General features: G+C 43.8%; 1 pseudogene; it reads left to right on the top strand.

The window, feature by feature from the left end:
- The first annotated feature begins 18,613 nt into the window (after window positions 1-18,613).
- LOC133237979 (spliceosome-associated protein CWC15 homolog) lies at window positions 18,614-20,087 on the top strand (annotated as a pseudogene).
- Window positions 20,088-21,022: the final 935 nt, after the last annotated feature.

Raw genomic sequence — 21,022 nt, forward strand, 5'->3', positions numbered from 1 at the left:
TGGTGAGATTGTCAATCAAGGTGCCAGAGGAGGGAACAGATCCCAAATTGCAGCAATTAGATTCTTTCTCTGGAACCTAACTGCTGAGAAGAATGATAAAATGCTTCCTACCAAAGAAAAGATAAAGTCAGAGCAGGTTTATCCTGAAAGAAGCTACTTGAAGAGTTTGTTCACTAGATCCTATTCAGTGGACCCTTGGTGTTGCCTTTTTCCTGTCCTGTCAAGGTTCTTCAGCTTCACCTTTGATGGCATGTGTGTGGGCTCAGTTGCTCAATCTTGTCCAACTCTTGGCAACCTCATGGATGGTAGCCCGCCAGGCTCCTCTGTCCATGGAATTCTCCAGGCAAGAATACTGGAGTGGGTAGCCATTCCTTTCTCCAGGAGATCTTCCCAAACTAAGGATCAAACCTGGGTCTCCTGCACTGCAGGCAGATCTTTTATGGTCTGAGCCACCAAGGAAGCCCATTGTAGCTCTAACAAACCAACAAAAACCATCTCTAGATTTAGTGACTTAAAACACTAAGCATTCAGTCAGCTCATGAATCTGTGGATCATGCAGGTGGGTCTTCTGGTCTCTGTTAAGTTCACTCTTGAACCTGAGGTTAGCTGAAGGTCAACAGAATGACTCTACTGGACCGGACCCTCTCACATGTCCAGGGGGTTAGCTGGGAACTGGGTGAATTCTAGGGTTATTTCAGCTGGGGCAAATGGGATGACTCAGTTGTGTTCGACAAGCCTCATCCTTTGGCAAGTTAACAGGGCGTTCTCAGGAGGAGGGCAGAGGAGCAAGAGAACATGGGAAGGGCCAATGCTTTTTCAAGCCTCTGCCCATGTCACAACTGCTAAATTCCTATTGACCAAAGCAAGTTGCTGGGAGTGGGAGGAGCTATAAAACCACATTATAAAGAGTGTGGCTACAGGGAGGGGTGAAGAGCTGGAGATGTTATTAAATCAACTATATACCATGAGCTAGCTCAAAACCTCTTGGCAAATTATTTTTTTAATTTTCTAATTCTAAACACCACTAACCCCCCTCCCTCTGGCCCCCATCTCACCTCTACGTTGGTTTTTGTTGCCTTTTAAGAACTCTCACTGATAAAGAACTGGAAGGTAGAACAGACTTGTATCTACATCTGAGTCTTGGAAGCCAATGGAAGAGAGGATTTCAAGATGGAAGTCACGGTAACAGAGCCAAATGGTGTATAGACATCAAGTGACATAAGGAATGAGAAAGGCCCATTGATTTAATGAGCAAGTGGGCCACCTTTCACTTTAGTAAGAATGGTTTCTATGAAGTGGGAGCAGAGGCCAGATCAGAGTGGGTGACAGGTGAGGAGGGGAGGCTGTGAGTGTAGACAACTCTTTGAAGAATCTTGTGTGATATAATCTCTGGAGAAGGATGTGGGGTTAGGGAAGCATTTTGAAATTTGTGTTTATAGAGGGGAGAGATGTGCAAAAGAAGCCTATAGGGTGCAAAGTCTAATTCTAAACAACTGAACTAAGATGAAGCAGCCAAGCCTCCATCAGGCAGGTTCCTTCCTTCTGTTGAGGCCGGGAATGCTTGCTACTCCAGTTGGCTTTCACTTCCCTGCATTAGCATCAAGCAGCTTGCCAGATGCCCCAATAGGAATGTTGCCTATCTTTACCAGAAATTCTGTACCATGTGAACATCGTCCTTCCCATCCCTTCATAGTACTCCAGGTCGAGCTCCTCAGGGGGCTGGGGCCAGGGATACTAACGGGGTAAGGATGGGCTGAGGATGGGGTTATTTGACTTTCCCAGGTGGAGACCACCTCCCTTATCCATCCAGTTGGGATAGCAGTCAATGACAACCCAGTTACATGGAAATCCTGGTAAACTCAGAAAATCAGAAAAGAAAAACTTGCAATTCATATAACTGAATTACATTTGGGTCACATGCAGGCCCTCTGGAGGATGAGGAAGAATGGAAGCCAGCTCCAGAAAAAATAATTAGAGAAGAATACCATCCTAATCTGAGTCTGTGAGGGCTGGAGCCAACTCATGGAATAAATATGCACTTTATGCAGCTCCACCACTTGCTGTGTGACCTTCACAAGTGACCTAACCTTTCTGGGCTTCATCCTCATAGGACTGTGAAGATTAAATAAAATTCCATTTATAAAGTAGCATGATACGGGCTTCCCAGGTGGTGCTAGTGGTAAAGAACCTTCCTGCCAATGCAGGACACATAAGATCCCTGGGTTGGGAAGATACCCCGGAGGAGGGCATGGAAACCCACTCCAGTATTTTTGCCTAGAACCCCCTGGACAGAGGAGCCTGGCGGGCTACAGTCCACAGTCTCAAAGAGTCAGACACATCTGAGGCGACTCAGCATGCACAGCAAAGTAGCATGATGCTTGTTTAGTAAGTTCCTCTTTAAAAAAAAAATCATCATGCAGTTCTCAGCTCCAAGCCCAATGTTCTCTTTTCTTCTTTATGATATGGACTGAGACAGACTATGCACCGTATTTCTGCTGTGCCGGCTGTTCCCTGTTAAGCTCTGTCCACAGAGGGAGCCCGAGGGAAGCTGTGAGGTTGGAGGAGAAAGGTGAGATTACCTTCTTCTGGTTCATGTGGCTCAGACAGTAAAGAATCCACCTGCAATGCAGGAGATGCGGGTTTGATCCCTGGCTTGGGAAGATCCCCTGGAGAAGGGCATGGCAACGCACTTCAGTATTCTTGCCTGGAGAATCCCATGAACAGAGGAGCCTGGCAGTCTACAGTCCACAGGGTGGCAAAGAGTCAGACACGACTGAGTGACAGAGCACGCACGATCCAGTCTGTGGCTTTCCCCAGACTCACAGAGCCAGTTTCTTTGGAGACACCAGCACCAGCTAGCTGGCACCCTCTCCTCAGGGATTTGGGTTCCAGACCCACAGTTCCCCTCCTCTGAGCTGTTGAGTTTTGATATTCTAACTGCTTCCTTTTTTGCCCTAGCTGGAGTGATGGTAGTTGCTTCCACTGAGGGCTGTCTCTGTGATACCTTGGAGTTACATTTTTCCTTTTTCAGTTAATTACTATCAGCACTAGATCTTATTAAAAATTCCTCACACTAAATACCATCATTCCAATAACTGGTATGGCTCCTGTTTCTAGACTGGCCCTGAGTGATACACCCACTCTTGCAGAATCTCACACAAAGTACTGCCAAGGGATCAGTCCCATTGTTCTGAATTGTTTCTTTCCCTGTGTGCCTTTTAATATGGGTTTTCCCCTTGTTCAGTTCAGTTCAGTCGCTTAGTCATGTCCGACTCTTTGCGACCCCATGAATCATAGCACGCCAGGCCTCCCTGTCCATCACCAACACCTGGAGTTCACTCAAACTCATGTCCATCGAGTTGGTGATGCCATCCAGCCATCTCATCCTCTGTTGTCCCCTTCTCCTCCTGCCCCCAATCCCTCCCAGCATCAGAGTCTTTTCCAATGAGTCAACTCTTCACATGAGGTGGCCAAAGGACTGGAGTTTCAGCTTCAGCATCAGTCCTTCCAAAGAAATCCCAGGGCTGATTTCCTTCAGAATGGACTGGTTGGATCTCCTTGCAGTCCAAGGGACTCTCAAGAGTCTTCTCCAACACCACAGTTCAAAAGCATCAATTCTTCGGCCCTCAACTTCCTTCACAGTCCAACTCTCACATCCATACATGACCACTGGAAAAACCATAGCCTTGACTAGATGGACCTATGTTGGCAAAGTAATGTCTCTGCTTTTGAATATGCTATCTAGGTTGGACAGAACTTTCCTTCCAAGGAGTAAGCGTCTTTTAATTTCATGGCTGCAGTCACCATCTTCAGTGATTTTGGAGCCCAGAAAAATAAAGTCTAACACTGTTTCCACTGTTTCCCCATCTATTTCCCATGAAGTGATGGGACTAGATGCCATGATCTTAGTTTTCTGAATGTTGAGCTTTAAGCCAACTTTTTCACTCTCCTCTTTCACTTTCATCAAGAGGCTTTTTAGTTCCTCCCCACTTTCTGCCATAAGGGTGGTGTCATCTGCATATCTGAGGTTATTGATATTTCTCCCGGCAATCTTGATTCCAGCTTGTGCTTCTTCCAGCCCAGCGTTTCTCATGATGTACTCTGCATATAAATTAAATAAGCAGGGTGACAATATACAGCCTTGATGTACTCCTTTTCCTATTTGGAACCAGTCTGTTGTTCCATGTCCAGTTCTAACTGTTGCTTCCTGACCTGCATACAGGTTTCTCAAGAGGCAGGTCAGGTGGTCTGGTATTCCCATCTCTTTAAGAATTTTCCACAGTTTATTGTGATCCACACAGTCAAAGGCTTTGGCATAGTCAATAAAGCAGAAGTAGATGCTTTTCTGGAACTCTCTCACTTTTTCGATGATCCAGTGGATGTTGGCAATTTGATCTCTGGTTCCTCTGCCTTTTCTAAAACCAGCTTGAACATCTGGAAGTTCATAGTTCACGTATTGCTGAAGCCTGGCTTGGAGAATTTTGAGCATTACCTTATTAGCGTGTGAGATGAGTGCAATTGTGCAGTAGTTTGAGCATTCTTTGGCATTGCCTTTCTTTGGGAGTGGAATGAAAACTGACCTTTTCCAGTCCTGTGGCCACTACTGCATTTTCCAAATTTGCTGGCATACTAAGTGCAGCACTTTCACAGCATCATCTTTCAGGATTTGAACTAGCTCGACTGAAATTCCATCACCTCCACTAGCTTTGTTCGTAGTTATGCTTTCTAAGGCCCACTTGACTTCACATTCCAGGATGTCTGGCTCTAGGTCAGTGATCACACCATTGTGGTTACCTGGGTCGTGAAGATCTTTTTTGTACAGTTCTTCTGTGTATTCTTGCCATCTCTTCTTAATATCTTCTGCTTCTGTTAGGTCCATACCATTTCTGTCCTTTATCGAGCCCATCTTTGCATGAAATGTTCCCTTGGTATCTCTAATTTTCTTGAAGAGATCCCTAGTCTTTCCCATTCTGTTGTTTTCCTCTATTTCTTTGCATTGATCGCTGAAGAAGGCTTTCTTATCTCTTCTTGCTATTCTTTGGAACTCTGCATTCATATGTTTATATCTTTCCTTTTCTCCTTTGCTTTTCACTTCTCTTCTTTTCACAGCTATTTGTAAGGCCTCCCCAGACAGCCATTTTGCTTTTTTGCATTTCTTTCAAGACAGGATCTTGATCCCTGTCTCCTGTACAATGTCACGAACCTCTGTCCATAGTTCATCAGGTACTCTATCTATCAGATCTGGTCCCTTAAATCTATTTCTCACTTCCACTGTATAATCATAAGGGATTTGATTTAGGTCATACATGAATGGTCTAGTGGTTTTCCCTACTTTCTTCAATTTAAGTCTGAATTTGGCAATAAGGAGTTCATGGTCTGAGCCACAGTCAGCTCCCAGTCTTGTTTTTGCTGACTATATAGAGCTTCTCCATCTTTGGTTGCAAAGAATATAATCAATCTGATTTCGGTGTTGACCATCTGGTGATGTCCATGTGTAGAGTCTTCTCTTGCGTTGTTGGAAGAGGGTGTTTGCTATGACCAGTGCATTCTCTTGGCAAAACTCCACTAGTCTTTGCCCTGCTTCATTCCGTATTCCAAGGCCAAATTTGCCTGTTACCCCAGGTGTTTCTTGACTTCCTACTTTTGCATTCCAGTCCCCTATAATGAAAAGGACATCTTTTTTGGGTGTTAGTTCTAAAAGGTCTTGTAGGTCTTCATAGAACCATTCAGCTTCAGCTTCTTCAGTGTTACTGGTTGGGGCATAGGCTTGGATTACTGTGATATTGAATAGTTTGCCTTGGAAATGAACAGAGATCATTCTGTCGTTTTTGAGATTGCATCCAACTACTACATTTCGGGCTCTTTTGTTGACCATGATGGCTACTCCATTTCTTCTAAGGGATTCCTGCCCACAGTAGTAGAGATAATGGTCATCTGAGTTAAATTCACCCATTCCAGTCCATTTTAGTTCGCTGATTCCTAGAATGTTGACGTTCACTCTTGCCATCTCTTGTTTGACCACTTCAATTTGCCTTGATTCATGGACCTGACATTCCAGGTTCCTATGCAATATTGCTCTTTACAGCATCAGACCTTGCTTCTATCACCAGTCACATCCATAACTGGGTATTGTTTTTGCTTTGGCTCCATCCCTTCGTTCTTTCTGGAGTTATTTCTCCACTGATCTCCAGTAGCATATTGGGCACCTACTGACCTGGGGAATTCCTCTTTCAGTGTCATATCACTTTGTCTTTTCATACTGTTCATGGGGTTCTCAAGGCAAGAATACTCAAGTGGTTTGCCATTCCCTTCTCCGGTGAACCACATTCTGTCAGACCTCTCCACCATGACCCACCCATCTGGGTGGCCCCACACGGCATGGCTTAGTTTCATTGAGTTAGCAAGGCTGTGGTCTGTGTGATCAGATTGACTAGTTTTCTGTGACTATGATTTCAGTGTGTCTGCCCTCTGATGCCCTCTCACAACACCTACAGCTCCCCTTGTTCAGTTCAGTTCAGTTCAGTCGCTCAGTTGTGTCGGACTCTTCACGACCCCATGAATCACAGCATGCCAGGCCTCCCTGTCCATCACCAACTCCTGGAGTTCACTCAGACTCAGGTCCATCGAGTCAGTGATGCCATCCAGCCATCTCATCCTCTGTCATCCCCTTCTCCTCCTGCCCCCAATCCCTCCCAGCATCAGAGTCTTTTCCAATGAGTCAACTCTTGGCATGAGGTGGCCAAAGTACTGGAGTTTCAGCTTCAGCATCATTCCCTCCAAAGAAATCCCAGGGCTGATCTCCTTCAGAATGGACTGCTTGGATCTCCTTGCAGTCCAAGGGACTCTCAAGAGTCTTCTCCAACACCACAGTTCAAAAGCATCAATTCTTCGGCACTCAGCCTTCTTTACAGTCCAACTCTCACACCCATACATGACCACAGGAAAAACCATAGCCTTGACTAGACGGACCTTTGTTGGCAAAGTAATGTCTCTGCTTTTGAATATGCTATCTAGGTTGGCAGTAAACCTATGTAAGAATCTGCTAGGACCTTTATTAAAAAATCTTTTGGGGGTCCCATCGAAATTGATTCTGACTCACTTAGGAAACAGATTTATATTTTTAGAAAGTGCTTCTGGTTTAGGAAGTCACTTTTTTTTTTTTTTTTGCACTCAGGGACCAGCTTTTTCCACATGTGCTCCCAGGTCCTGAAAGCTTGTTGAAAGAGTAGGCTGACATTATATCTGCATATTCTGCAGCCACCTCCTCTCCATGGAACCAAGGAGCAAGGAGAGCAGCAAATGGTTTTATGTTTTTCCATTAAGCAAAATAGTGTACAATGGTGCTCAGTAGAAGAGAAAGTCTGATCAGTTTTGCTCACTTCTAAGGTAAGATATGGGACAGAAGAGCCGAGCCTGGTGAGGACCTACTGTAGAGCAAGAAGGTGTAATCTGTTTGTTGTTGTTGTTCTTCAGTGGCTTAGTCATGTGTGACTCTTGGCAACCTCGTGGACTGTAGCACCCCAGGTTTTCCTGTCTTTCACTATTTCCCTGAGTTTGCTCAAACTCATGTCCATTGAGTCAGTGATGCCATCTGCTCAAACTCACGTCCATCGAGTCAGTGATGCCATCCAGCCATCTCATTCTCTGTGGTCCCCTTCTCCTCCTGCCCCCAACCCCTCCTAGCATCAGAGTCTTTTTCAATGAGTCAACTGTTTGCGTGAGGTGGCCAAAGTATTGGAGTTTCAGCTTTAGCATCAGTCCTTCCAAAGAATACCCAGGACTGATCTCCTTTAGGATGGACTGGTTGGATCTCCTTGAAGTCCAAGGGATTCTCAAGAGTCTTCTCCAATACCACAGTTCAAAAGCATAAATTGTTTGGTGCTCAGTGTTCCTTATGGTCCAACTCACATCCATACATGACTATTGAAAAAACCATAGCTTGAACTATATGGATATTTGTCAGCAAAGTGATGCTTCTGCTTTTAAATACACTCTCTAGGTTTGTCATAACTTTTCTTCCACGGAGCAAGCGTCTTAATTTCATGGCAGCAGTCACCATCTGCAGTGATTTTGGAGCCCAAGAAAATAAAGTCTGTCACTGTTTCCACTTTTTCCCCTTCTATTTGCCACAAAGTGATGGGGCCAGATGCCATAATCTTAGTTTTTTTTTTAATGTTGAGTCTTAAGCCAGCTTTTTCACTCTCCTTTTTCACCTTCATCAAGAGGCTCTTTAGTTCCTCTTCATTTTCTGCCATTAAGGTGGTATCATCCACATATCTGAGGCTATTGGTATTTCTCCTGGCAATCTTGATTCCAGTTTGTGACTCATTTGGCCTGGCATTTCGCATAATGTACTCTGCATAGAAGGTAAATAAGCAGGGTGACAGCATACAGCCTTGACATATTCCTTTTCCAATTTTGAACCAGGCTGTTGTTCTGTTTGTAGGACATATATTAAGTTAACCTTAAAATGCATTCCAATACACATTAGATGCAGACAAATATTGTTTGATTCTACTTGTAGGAGGTACAGTTAAATTCATAGAGTTAGAAAGAACATTGGTAGATGCTAGGGGTTGGAGGGTGGGTGTGGGGTGGAGAGGGAAGATGAGGAGTTAGTGTTTAATGGGTACACATTTTCAGCTTAGGAAGTGAAAAATTTGGGAAACGGATGATGGTGGGAGTTGCATAACAATGTGAATGTACTTAGCGCCACTGAACTGTGCAGATAAACATGGTTAAAACAGTATATTTTATATTATGTGACTTTTACCACAGTAAAAAAAGAATTTAGAAAGAATAAAGTTAACATACGGTGGTGGATGTTAACTAGATTTATTGTGGTGATTACTTACAATATACGGAAGTATAAAGCCAATATATTGTACACAGGAAACTAATATGATGTATATCAACTATACTTCAATTTTTTAAAGTTTAAAAAAAATTTAAGTAAAATAGTAAAGCTAGCAAATGTTTTGAGAAAGTGTCCTGTAAAATAATGAAACATTGGTTTCAGGAAGTACTGAGACGATCCCCTTAGAGAGTGGGAAAAGCTAAACTTCTATTCATTAAACTGATATGAGAAATTTGGGAAGTTTCAGGTATTTCTGAAGGGAAAAGTTTTGTTTTTCCAGAATTTCACTTCACTTGAGGTAGTAAAATTAAATGAAAGTAAACTAGTTGTCCCTTCTTCGGTAAAAACTTGTTTGGAGAGAGCTGTAGGGAAGCTCATTATGGCGTAGGGGCTGGGAAGGGCAGGATAGATTTTTATTATTAATAGTTTACCTTTCATAGGATGGAGAGAAGTCATGAGGGGCTAAGTTTTAACCAAAATATGAAAGTTGTCCTTAGGTTAAAAAGACAATGCTCACCCAAGATTTGTTCTAATTACATAAAATGATACAAGTATGTATATATAAGATATAACAACGGCTATTAGTTGGTGGATCAGTGTTCCCATCCCCTAGAGGAGTGGATCTTAAAGATATAATCTTTCACTTTACAACTTTTTTCACTGAAGTACAGTTGATCTACAATGTTATGTTAGCTTCTGATGTACGGCAAAGAGACTCAGATATATATAGATATATTCTTTTTTATTATAGGTTAATACAATATATTAAATATAGTTCCCTTGTGCTATACAGTAGGACCTTGTAGTTTATCAGTTTTACACATAGTAGTTTGTATCTGTTAATCCCACACTTCTGATTTTTCCACTCCCTCCCCTCCTTCTGTCTTTGGTAACCATAAGTTTGTTTTCTATGTCTTTGAGTCTGTTTCCATTCTGTAAATAAGTTCACGTGCATCATACTTGAGATTCCACATCTAAATGATATCATATGGTAATTGCCTTTCTCTGTCTGACTTACCTCACTTAGTATGATAACCTCTAGGTCCTTCCACGTTGCTGCAAATGGCATTATTTCATTCTTTTTGTTGGCTGAGTAGTGTTGCATTGCATATATGTACCACTTCTTTACCCATTCCTCCACTGAGGAACATTTAGGTTGCTTCCATACCTTGAGTATTGTAAACAGTGCTGCTACGAACATTGGGGTGCCTGTATCTTTTTGAATTAAAGTTTTGTATAGACATGTGCATAGGAGTGGGATTGTTGGGTCATATGGTAGCTCATTTTTAGCTGTTTAAGGAGCCTTCAAAGCTAGTGGAGGTGACGGAATTTGAGCTATTTCAAATCCTGGAAGATGATACTGTGAAAGTGCTGCACTCAATATGCCAGCAAATTTGGAAAACTCAGCAGTGGCCACAGGACTGGAAAAGGTCAGTTTTCATTCCAATCCCAAAGAAAGGCAATGCCAAAGAATGCTCAAGCTACCACACAATTGCACTCATCTCACACGCTAGTAAAGTAATGCTCAAAATTCTCCAAGCCAGGCTTCAGCAATATGTGAACCGTGAACTTCCTGATGTTCAAGCTGGTTTTAGAAAAGGCAGAGGAACCAGAGATCAAATTGCCAACATCTGCTGGATCATGGAAAAAGCAAGAGAGTTCCAGAAAAACATCTATTTCTGCTTTATTGACTATGCCAAAGCCTTTGACTGTGTGGATCACAATAACTGTGGAAAATTCTGAAAGAGATGGGAATACCAGACCACCTGACCTGTCTCTTGAGAAACCTGTTCCTCCTTTACCCATTCCTTAGATGCAACAGTTAGAACTGGACATGGAACAACAGACTGGTTCCAAATAGGAAAAGGAGTACATCAAGGCTGTATATTGTCACCCTGCTTATTTAACTTATATGCAGACTACATCATGAGAAACTTTGGACTGGAAGAAACACAAGCTGGAATCAAGATTGCCGGGAGAAATATCAATCACCTCAGATATGCAGATGACACCACCCTTATGGCAGAAAGTGAAGAGGAACTCAAAAGCCTCTTGATGAAAGTGAAAGTGGAGAGTGAAAAAGTTGGCTTAAAGCTCAACATTCAGAAAATGAAGATCATGGCATCTAGTCCCATCACTTCATGGGAAATAGATGGGGAAACAGTGGAAACAGTGTCAGACTTTATTTGGGGGGCTCCAAAATCACTGCAGATGGTGACTGCAGCCATGAAATTAAAAGACACTTACTCCTTGGAAGGAAAGTTATGACCAACCTAGATAGCATATTAAAAAGCAGAGACATTACTTTGCCAACATAGGTCCGTCTAGTCAAGGCTATGGTTTTTCCTGTGGTCATGTATGGATGCGAGAGTTGGACTGTGAAGAAAGCTGAGCGCCGAAGAATTGATGCTTTTGAACTGTGGTGTTGGAGAAGACTCTTGAGAGTCCCTTGGACTGCAAGGAGATCCAACCAGTCTATTCTGAAGGAGATCAGCCCTGGGATTTCTTTGGAAGGACTGATGCTAAAGCTGAAACTCCAGTCCTTTGGCCACCTCATGTGAAGAGTTGACTCATTGGAAAAGACTCTGATGCTGGGAGGGATTGGGGGCAGGAGGAGAAGGGGACGACAGAGGATGAGATGGCTGGATGGCATCACTGACTCGATGGGCGTGAGTCTGAGTGAACTCTGGGAGTTGGTGATGGAAAGGGAGGCCTGGTGTTCTGTGATTCATGGGGTCGCAAAGAGTCGGACACAACTGAGTGACTGAACTGAACTGAACTGAAGAAGCCTTCATACTGTTTTTCATAGTGACTCCATCAATTTACATTCCCAACACAGTGTAGGAACCCTTCACTCTCAAATGTCTCTAGGTGAAGCTTGGTCAGACTTGGAATGAAAGGCTGCAGAAATATCTACGCTTGTTATATTTGTTACACAGAGAAAGTGAGGGCAGAATTTCTTAGTTGACATTAGCTAGAAAGTCTCTACTTAGCAACCTCAATGGGAGGAGAGATACATGTTCAAGTATATCCATTAACCCAACTCCTGGGGCATTAATCCAACTGGAGTGACTTAGGTTTCTACTGCAGTGTGGAAATCTAGGTGTTCAGAAATAGACACTACACTAATTGTGATCCCTTCAGTCAGACCTTTCTTGCATACCTTTTTTTTTTCTTCACTATTAATGAAAGAAACTTGACAGGGAATTCATTTTCTAAAGTTATAGCCCTTTGCAGATAAACTTGACGGATCAAAGCCTGCTTATAAAAACCTTGTCCACTTTCTGCATTAGGAGAGAGGCCTATTGGCTGTTGGGAGGTAACATCTTGGAAGCTATGGTGTCTGGGAGGAGGTTTAGGGTTCTGGAACTGTGGCTGGTGCCTGAGGGATGCCCCAGGAGTTGGGGAAGGCTCACTCTTCTGAACCAAGTTAATTCCACACAGCCAGCTTAGTCTTTGGGTGGGAGAATCTTAGGCCTTTTGGACCTGGCTACCTGCCTAAAGAGAAAGCTCAATTTGAAGTCAAAGAAAAGCAAAGTATAGTTTGCCTGAGGCAGAAGAAATGAAAGATAAGAAACCAGCCTCAGGGTCCAAGCCTTTGGCACAGAGGAAATCTGAAAGGCCTCATAAACATGGAAGGAAGGCAGCAGAGAATACGGTCAGGTAGGGGGAGATAGTTGGGTAGATCCTACAGGTAGTTGAAGGATGGCTTAATAAGCCAGCACATCGTTAAGTTGTGCAACTGACACAAAGGCCTCAATCCTCTTAGATGTTATTTAGCCTATGATGTAGGGCTTCCCAGGGGGTGCAGTGGTAAAGAATATGCCTGCCAATGCAAGAGACACAAGAGATGTGGGTTGGATCCCTGCGTTGGGAAGATCCCTGGAGAAGGAAATGGCAACCCATTGCAGTATTCTTGCCTGGAAAATTCCACGCCAGAGGAGCCTGGTGGGCTACAGTCCAGGGGATGGTGAAGAGTTGGACACAGCTGAGCACACAGCACAGTAAAGGCTCATGTTTGCCTCAAATATGTTGTCCCCTCCCCTTCAGGGAGCAAAGCAAAGGAGGGTGGACAGAGCCAGCTCTTCTTCAAGGTAATCACAAGCACCTAATAGCCTGCTTCCTGCCCCACAGAAGATGAAACTGTAGCTCTAGACTGACCTCAGTCCTGCAGTTTGTCTAAACTTGATAAAAATGTGCCCGTGTTTCAGTCTTTCTGGGAGACGCATGTTGTGGGGTGGTGAAGAATATTTCAACCGCAGAAGCTATTGAACTGGGCATGGCTGGGTGTTTACTTAGAACAAACAAAGCGATTATGTATGATGCAAATAAACCAAAACAACAGATTGAGCAGTGTGATGATAAGGCAGCAGTGGTTCCTAAAGCCATGCTGTGTAAACGTCCTTGACTGGCGTTGGAGCCACTGACCATGAACTTCTTCCACTGGAACTGTGCAATGTCTTGACTCTGCTCTGATCATCCATACATATCATGTTCATTTCTACCAGTTCGAAGAATCTGGGTATCAAACTGTAGGAGTAGTTGCTGTGGCACTTTATAAGGGACATAGATCAATTGAAGAAAAGAGAACTACCTGGGGGTAGTGAGCGACACAAAAATAACAAGGTTATACTTGTAATAGGGTATTTTTTACTAGCTGATGCTAGTAAAGAAAACACTCCATCTCTTCTTAACCACCCCTTCCTTCAGCTGTGCCCTGACGATGTCCATTCACATCTATAGAAGCTTGTTTTTAAACTGGAGGAGGCCAAAGGCATTTAGTAGAGGAAAGATGACAGAGAAAGAAGGATGAAGGGAATAGAAGTTCCCTGTTCTAAAACTTAGGGTTGGATTTAGGACATAACAGAGCTGGGGGCTCTATTACATTTTTCAAGACTGATATTTTATGAAATTCTAGACTCAAGCATATTATCTTTGTCTGTGGGTCAGAGTGTTGCCCAGAATTGGGAAGAATGCTCTTCTCCTTGTTTTTGCAAAGAACCGGATGCCATCCTGGAACCCTGAGTTTTGGAGACTTTCGGGACGTCCAAGGACAGGACAGCATGCTTGGCATGAGCATTTTTACAGAGGGCTGGGGTGGGGAGAGACTCTTCGGGCATCTCTGCAGACAACAGGTGGGGACTGAAAGAGGGCAGATCCGCATGCTAGCTATAGCAGATGGCTGGATGTATGAGTACTCGTGGGCCCCCCTGGAGAGAAATGGCAAAGGAATAAAGTGCTGCTGTGGGGTGGGGTTCTTAAGCCAATGGACACTTGAGCTTCACACTCACTGTCAAAATGTTTATGAACTGGGGAGAGCAGGGCAGGGCTTGTTAATTAGATTACAAACAAAGGACACAACAGAGACTTTGGAAAAATTCTAATTGGTTCACTTGTGATGCACTAGCTCTAGCCAGACCTTGGCTGATTCGACTGTGTTTTTAAAGGGAAACTGAGGCTCAAGATCAAGTAACAAAGCTGAAGCCTATTCCCACAGAGCCAGGCTGAGATGCTTATTAAGAGCTTGGGGTTTGGTTCACGTGGGGAACCAGTCATCTGAATCCTGTATATACTCAGCCAGACAGAGTGCCTCCCTCTCTCTCAGGGGAGAATGACACAGGCCACATGTTCACAAAATGTGTTGTGGGTAGGTCCTGGTATGTCTTTTCTGGATGTATCTATATCACTTCTTCTGTTCACAGAAGTGGTTCTCGGCTGCTGCTTTTCTGCCCAGTGAACCTGGCCCCTTTGTAGCAATGGTTGATGGGGTGGACTTTTCACCCAAGCCAGACCAACCTTCTTCCTCTAGCGGTTTGGAATTTTGCAAGGACAGAGGTTCATGGTCAACTATATCAATGGCAGTGCTCTAAAGCAGTGCTTCTCACTCTCGCACCAACAGTCAATGGGGGTCTTGTTAAAATGCAGATTCTGGTTCAGTTAGTCTGGGGTGAGGCCTGAGATTCTGCATTTTCAATGAATGCCCAGGTTCTTGGACCACATTTTGAGTAGCAAGGACCTATGCATGTGTGCTAAGTCACTTCAGTCGTGTTCAACTCTTTGCAACCCCATGGACTGTAGCCTGCCAGGCTCTACTGTCCATGGCATTCTCCAGGCAAGAATATTGGAGTGGGTTGCCATTCCCTCCTCCAGGGGATCATTCTGATCCAGGGATCGAAACTGCATCTCCTGTGTCTCCTGCACTGTAGGGAGATTCTTTACCACTAAGCCATCTGGAAAGCCCAGCAAGGACCTATAGCAAGCTCCTTTTGCTAAGAGAAAATTTTCTATTATTTACCCCAAGAGGTGTACATTTATTATTTTCTAAATTATACCAATATAATACTATTATGTATATTATAAGCATATAAAGATAAGAAATTAAAATCAGATAAAACTAAGTAGAAATAGAAATTTGAGTATTTCCTTCCTGTACCTCACTCAGAGGATTGTCCAGTAACTCCCAAGGGTGTGTGCACACTGCTCTGGGGGCCACTGCTCCAGGGGGAAGGTGCTAAGCCCATTGGTCAGGGCCCCTCGTTTTCCTGGTTCTGTTTGTGCTGAGGATTGGAAGTCGGAAGCCTCCACCAGTTCTCTGATATCTTAGCAATGATCTCTTCGTGTGCACTGTTACTTGCAGGCAAAGGCAGGGCAAGGGACTGAAGATTTGTGTCCTCCAAATTCATGTTGAAACTCTAATTCCAATATGATGGTATTTGGAGTTGGGGTTGAGTCTAAGAAGAGAGGTGAGTCTATACTTGGGGAAAATGGGCTAAGGAGCATGAAATTGGTCAAGGGAAGTGGTCTAGTGCAATGACTCTAGACAATGCAAGGATATCACAGGCCTCTTTTCATATTTCATGCTGCTTGGCAGAAGTGGCTGGCTGCCAGCAAAGAGCTCTGTCTCTGTCTTACAGGAAACTGATTAGAGAGAACCCCAGTGCCAGCCCACCTCTCCTTAGGCTCACGGTCAGGGAGGAGATGTGGGAAGAGCCATGCTCTCCTAGATTCCTCTGAAATGATGCCCAGTAGGAAGGTACATCAATTTATTAATAGTACTAATTCCACAGGAGGTACATTGGTATAAAAAAAAATTTGAAATCTAAAAGGCGAACACATATGGGGAGAGATGTTCAAATCATTTAGTAATAAGAGAAATGCCAATTAAACAAGAACAAGAGATCACTTCCCACCTACTGCTACTGCTAAGTCGCTTCAGTCGTGTCCGACTCTGTGCGACCCCATAGATGGCGGCCCACCAGGCTCCCCCGTCCCTGAGATTCTCCAGGCAAGAATACTGGAGTGGGTTGCCATTTCCTTCTCCACCTAGACAGGCAAAATTGGAAAGCTAGATGTACAAGGCTCAGGCAGGGAAGGGAGGTTCCGCGAAGCTCCATCCTGTGGTGTGTGCAGCCGGCTGCAGGGCACCCTGGCAGGGCTACAGCAGATCCTCCATCCAAGAATATCCTTTAAGCCAGCAAGCCTACTCCCAGAGGAGGGGACACGGGCGGGAATGTTCCCCCCAGGACACTCACTGTGGGGCTCCTCAGTGTCCATCACTAGGACAGGCAGAGCCTGGAGGAGCCGGCAGTAGACACACTCCTTGCACAGAAAAAAACAGGAAACGGATCCTGAAACCATGGCGTTGCGTGGTCAGTGGCGTGGGAAAGGGGGTGGGGCTAAAAGGGGACTGGGAGGGGCCTTGCACATATCAGTAGTGATGCTACCGGTTGGAAAGGAAAAAAGAAAAGCATGAAAAAAAAGAAATTCTGTCAACTAGCCAAGGCCACTTTGTGGTGTTTCTTCCACAGAGTAATGTCTGGGGACTCAACAACTTACCTGTTGGTTCAAGGTGAATCCAGGGAGTAACACAGAGGCAGAGGGCTTTCCCTGCCCCCACCTTCACCACATACACACACATACATAACACACACACAACATGCATACAGATGTATAGACACATGCACACACAGAGATACATGCTGCACACAGTTACACACATGTTTACACATACCCATGTAGACACACAGAGACACATGTATACACACACATACACGTGTGTATACACACACGCATATAGACACACGTATATGCACACATGTATATACACACAGGTACACCCACAGTCTTATGCACATGGGTGCCATTTTCCCACTATTTCTGGGGTGCTACTGTTTCCTTGATCCTATCTCTCTGTCTTAAAACATGATGTGGACTTGTCTTCTTGGGAGATCATTCTACCTTGTGAGTTAACTAAATCAGCTATCCCACTGGATCTTGTAACTATACCTTTTCCCAGGACCTCCTCCAGGCCTGTCCCATCAGCATCTTTCAGAGCTGGGGCCTGTGAGTCTGCATTTTGGTCAGGCTGTTTGGTAAGACTGATATGATTCCAATCATCTGACCATTTTGGAAACCAAGCAGTTTTCAACATAGCTGCCCAGTAGGATCACCAGAAGAGCTGAAAACAAACAGCAAAACCTGTGGCCTAGGCTCTATCTCGGACCAATAAACTAGAAGCTTTCTGGGTGGGGCGTGGGGGTTTTGTTTTGAACCTTCCTGGGGTTCTACTCTGCAGCCAACTTTGAGAACCAGGGTCCCTGGGCAAATTTTCCTCCATTACCTGAAGTGCTTGCTAAGCACACAGCTCTTGGGCCCTTCCTCTGGAGATTCTGATACCCATGCATCTCGGTTGAAGCCTAGGAATTTGCATTTTGAACAAGTACAAGGCTTGATCTTGCCTCCAAGAGTGGGATAAAAATAATCAGTTTTGTTCTCAGTGTGGAAGAGAGCTCTCTTCATCATTCTCTTCCCCTTGCCCCCACTTCCAACTCTGGACAACACTCCTTACCAGGAAGAAAGGGGCACATGGTTGGACATGTATTTTGTAGTCTGTTTTCCAGTGTTCATCACTGAGTTCTAAGATACCACAGTTTTCGGAGAGATTCTTCTTTTCACAGCTATAGCTCTGTGCATTTTCCTTAGGGGCTGTCCCCTGAATTTTTCTCCCACACCAGGGGTGCATTCCCTGGAGCTGCTGGGGCAGGTGCAGAGGTGAGGGAGGCAACATGACATGGATTAACAATTGCCATGTCTCAGGATGCTCTTTGCTTAGCCCTCCTATGCTTAGCATGTATTCTGCTTGTCAGCTCTTCCTTGAGACCATCAATTAGGTGAATGCTCCAGATTGAATCCATTCTCACAACCAAAGCAACCATATGTGAGAGGTCATTGTTTTCTCTTTGGATCAGAGACTCTATTTGAGGTTTCTTTTGTCATCATTCTCAATAATTCTTGACCTTATCTGAATTGACCTTTTCAATATACATGATAGATAAACAGCTATTTCCCTCTCCCAAATGAGGAAAAGACACCAGTAGTCCAATTATAGGAGAAAAATACAAGTGGCCAATAAATAATAATAATAGCAATAATAAAAAATAAATGCAAAAAATTTTCAATGAGATATCAATTTTTCATGTGGTATGGCAAAGATTAAAGATTAATAATAGTGTGCATTATCAGTGGGGTTATTGTCAACAGCATTCCCATTGGTGGGAACTATGAATTGGTCCAAAAACTGTAGAGGAAAATCTGGCAAAATTTAAAATAATGCATATCACTGAGAAAGCAATTCCAGTTCTAGTAATTTACTTTACAGAGCTATTGACAAAAATATGCAAAAATATCTATATTTATGAGTCTATATCTATCTACATAGATATAGATATTTATTGCAGAATTTTTTATACAAGTGAAACATTGGGAAATAACCTAAATCTCCACCGATAGGGGGACAATAAAATCATCTCTGGTTCATCTAGATACTTTGCAGCTGTTAACTAGAATGAGGTGGACCTGGTGTAAAGATCATTGGGTCATTAACCAAAGAAAACAGTGGTTGTTGGTGGTTCAGTTGCTAAGTCGTGTCCGACTCTTGCAACCCTGTGAACTGTAGCCCGCCAGGCTCCTCTGTCATGGGATTCTCCAGGCAGGAATACCGGAGTGGGTAGCCATTTCCTTCTCCAACTAAATAATGAGGCATACCTTCCAGGTCTTGGCCTTTGGCCCTAGGCGCAGAGGTTTCTGGGAGCTGAAAGTCATAATGACGTCTGCATGATCTGTCTGTATGATCTCCGGCCACAGGCTGTATCCGAGCTTGGGCAAAGTGAGCGGCAGGAGAAAACCAGACTATGGGGGGGGGGGCCCGGAAAGGGCCTTTGGAAGTTGAGGCAGAGAACCCAATGTGGGCAGAGGCGGCGCCAGAGCTGCAGACGAGTTTCTCCAGTCTCCGGTGGCCATGGAGAGTACAGTGAGCAGGTGACTCGGCAGAGGGCCACCCCTCACCAAGTGGGGCAGGGGTGAAGAGTCTGCAGGTTCCCTGTGACAACCCGAAGCATAAAGGATGACAACAGCAGCTCAGCCAGCTTTTGAACCTGCAAGAAGAGGTAGGAGAGGAAAAGGTGAAGGTGATTTGAACAAACGCTCAAAGCAGTATTCAAGCAGAGAACTACCCTCTCATACAAAGATAAAATACAGACAGACCACTCAGGATGCCCCTGAAGACGTGTGAATCTGTGATTTCAGGAGAGAGCTGGAACACAGAGAGAGCTGCTGCTGCAAAATAAAAATAGAGATCCGCCAGCCAGAGAACACACAGCCTCTTCTTCAGTGTCAAAGAAGCTCCACTGGACCAGATTCCCGCAGCCAAGCTTGATGTAGACCACCCTCTAACAGACGAGGAAGATGAAGATTTTGAAGAGGAGAGTGACGGTGATGACACTGCAGCTCTTCCTGCAGAGCTGGAAAAAATTAAAACAGAAAAAACTGAAGAGCAGGCCAGGAAGGAGCAAGAGCAAAAGCTGAAGAAGAAAGGAGTCCTATAGAAAACACTCTGAGTGGAAACCCTGTCCTTAATCCCACTGGCCCATCCCAGCCTCAGGCCAGCTTCAAAGTTAAGAGAAGGTGGGATGATGATGTTGTCTTCAAGAACTGTGCAAAAGGTGTAGATGATCAGAAGAAAGACAAAGATATATAAATGACATGCTGTGATCTGAATTTCATAAAAGTTCATGGAGAAATAAATACTACAGTTTTATGTGCTTAATTGAAGCCTGTAAAATGTAAACAATCTGACTTTATTTTGTTTTTTTCTTCTCCCCCATTTAAATTGTGTATAGGCTTCCCTAATTTTTAGTTTCAAAATATCTTTTCCTTTATTGACTCCTTACTGGATAAGGACTTAGGAAACTGGTTTAACCCAGTTTCCATCTCAATATTTCTAGTCATGTCATGTGTTTTCTCTTAAATATGGGAAAAGAAATCTGCTTATTTTAATAATTTAAATAGCCAAATCTGTGTCCCCAACTTTTTTGTTGAAAAGTATGCGGCTAATAAAACATTGCCTATTTTTTAAAAATGAGGAATACCCAGCTTGCTTAGAACTTGAAAAATTTTTGTTCTGAGATAATAAAGAAACAAAGGTGTAAAAACAAAGACTGGACTCTCATTCCCATCACTTACAAGCTATACAATTTTTTCAAGTTGCATAACTTCATTAAACCTCGATCTTTATATTGAAAATGAAAGGAGACACAATCGCTACTTCATAGAATTATTAAAAAGTTTTGAAGAGATTACATATTAAAACTAAATAAATGCTAGTTCCCATTTGCACAAAGGTAAAAATTTTGCTCAGTTGCTCAGTCATGTCCGACTCTTTGCAACCCATGGTACATAGCCCTCCAAGCTCCTCTGTCTATGGGATTACCCAGGCAAGAATACTGGAATAGGTTGCCATTTCCTCCTCCAGGGGATCTTCTTGACCCAGGGATCAAACCCACATCTCCTGCATTGGCAGGTAGATTCCTTACCACTGAGCCACTGGGAAGGCCCTTATAAGGGCACTAATCCCATCAAACGTCACTCACCTTAATGACCTCATTTAAACCAAATTCCCCCGAAAAGGCCTTTCCTCCAAATACCTTCACTCTGAGAGTTAGGGCTGCAACAGGAGAACTTGAGGGAAGGGAACAATTCGGTCATTAGCATACTCCCAAACTTAACAGAAATCTATTCTAAAACTCCATGGCAGAATGATCCAAGCTGGTAGAACAAGAGCTGGAAGGCAAAAAACTCTGGGTTCTGTAAGAAAGCAGTAATAAATAG

This window comes from Bos javanicus, chromosome 25, assembly GCF_032452875.1.
Source record: "Bos javanicus breed banteng chromosome 25, ARS-OSU_banteng_1.0, whole genome shotgun sequence".
Lineage (NCBI taxonomy): Eukaryota > Metazoa > Chordata > Mammalia > Artiodactyla > Bovidae > Bos > Bos javanicus.